At 30.2% G+C, this 1,793-nt stretch overlaps 1 protein-coding gene across 1 annotated transcript in view; it reads right to left on the bottom strand.

Moving 5' to 3' along the window:
* LOC108748605 (dopamine N-acetyltransferase-like) overlaps positions 1-1,793 on the bottom strand; it is a 13,602-nt gene that overhangs the window by 9,254 nt on the left and 2,555 nt on the right. The window contains exon 2 of the mRNA XM_018486845.1: positions 1,519-1,633. The gene's annotated coding sequence lies outside the window, so the exon portion shown is untranslated. The remainder of the gene's footprint in view (positions 1-1,518; positions 1,634-1,793) is intronic.

The following is a 1,793-nucleotide window of genomic DNA, read 5'->3' as shown; positions in this document are numbered from 1 at the left end:
GTGATTGAATTAGTGAAGTCAAATTAAATAATTTTAATTAAGTTATTATTCTTAATTAAAACGGTATTAAGAAATTAATATGGCTGACAAATTAACGATTAAAATTATTTTAATAAATTTTAAATAAATAGAATTATTAAAATAATTGATTCATATACTATATGATCTTCCAGTTCTAAAACGTAAATCGAGCTTTACAAAGGATCGTGTTACATAGTCATGTTACCTCGAGGACAACTGGTCTGTCGACACATTTAATATAGTACGATTTTAATTTTAATACAACTTATAAATTTCGGTTTATCAGAGAAAGAAAATCCAGTATAAAGATGAAAACGTTTTGTATTCTCCAAATACTTTAATCTTTTGTTAATAATTAGATTTATTGTCTTTTTGAGGAGTTGCTAGCTCGAATTAATAGGATTCAGTAGCCGGGTTTTATATATATATACATAAACCAGCTCTGATAAACCGAAATTTACAAGTTGTATATGTTAAAATTAAAATCGTATTATATATATTAAATGTGTCGACAGACTAGTTGTCCTCGACGTGACTATGTAACATATAGTATATGAATCAATTATTTTAATAATTCTATTTATTTATCATTTTAATCGTTAATTTGTCAGCTATATTAATTTCTTAATACCGTTTTAATTAAGAGTAATAACTTAATTATAATTACTTAATTCGACTTCAGTAATTCAATCACTAAAACATTATAATAGTAAACTATCTGTTTACTAAGGCATTTAGAACTTGTTACAATTAATTTAAGAGCTAATATTGACATCAGGTTGCACGCATGCTGCAGGAATTAAACTGTTTACTAGATAGGCCGAAGCGACAATGTAAAAGCGCGTAAATATGAAGAAAAAAAATACGTTGCAATAAGTATGTCTTTTCAAAATAAACTAATTGTTCGTACTGTTTAATCAGTCATGGAAGGCAGATAAAACAATCAACTTCTGTTATTTTATCGGTTCTTCTTAATTTTTATCTCAGATAAATCTATTTGACATCGCAGGGGTGTTGATAGAAATATTTTACTTGTACTCTACTGCCTTAATTCCTTTATATCAAATAAATTTACGTCAAATATTTAATGCGGAAAACATTTTTATGTTACTTGTTTCTCAAAATTCCGACTATATAAAAATGTATGTAAATATACAAAATATTTGATAAGTTTATTATATACATACCGAAAGTGATTTAAGTTTACTTTTAGAATCGTACGTTTATAACAAACGCGTTTATTAAAAATAATAGAAGTGTGGTATTCCCACATCAACAGGAATTTATGTAAAACTTGTAAAAGTTAAATTAATATATGCTCGATATTTATATTCCCGCTGTTCGAAGAATTCAAGCGTGAATAATCACGTGACGCGGACGAAATTTGTACGAATGAAGCGCCGTAATTAGCGCATTATTTGCATTCATCATGTATCACACGCGATCTGCGCGCGAGTATGTATTACGTCGCATCAAAACGAGATATGCTATACCTACCTGACTGCACCTGCAACAACAGCCTCGTGCTCGACTTTGTTCCGCTTCTGTTGCTCCAAAGTAACGCTTTATCCGAGCCTTATACGCGTACACACGCAAATGCGAATGCGGAATCCTGATTAAAAAAAGCAAAACGGTTTATCACGACAGATTCATACACCAGTCGAAAACGATTCCTCCAATGTAAGCGACGAATGCGGACAAAGTGACAGTAGCGCACGAGTTCAACGGTGCATTCGAATGTTATTATTAGTGAGAACTATTATTGGTAATTA

This window comes from Trachymyrmex septentrionalis, unplaced genomic scaffold (assembly GCF_001594115.1).
Source record: "Trachymyrmex septentrionalis isolate Tsep2-gDNA-1 unplaced genomic scaffold, Tsep1.0 scaffold24, whole genome shotgun sequence".
Classification (NCBI taxonomy): domain Eukaryota; kingdom Metazoa; phylum Arthropoda; class Insecta; order Hymenoptera; family Formicidae; genus Trachymyrmex; species Trachymyrmex septentrionalis.
The sequence above is the reverse complement of the archived record's forward strand: the minus strand, read 5'-3'. Positions and strand labels throughout refer to the sequence as shown.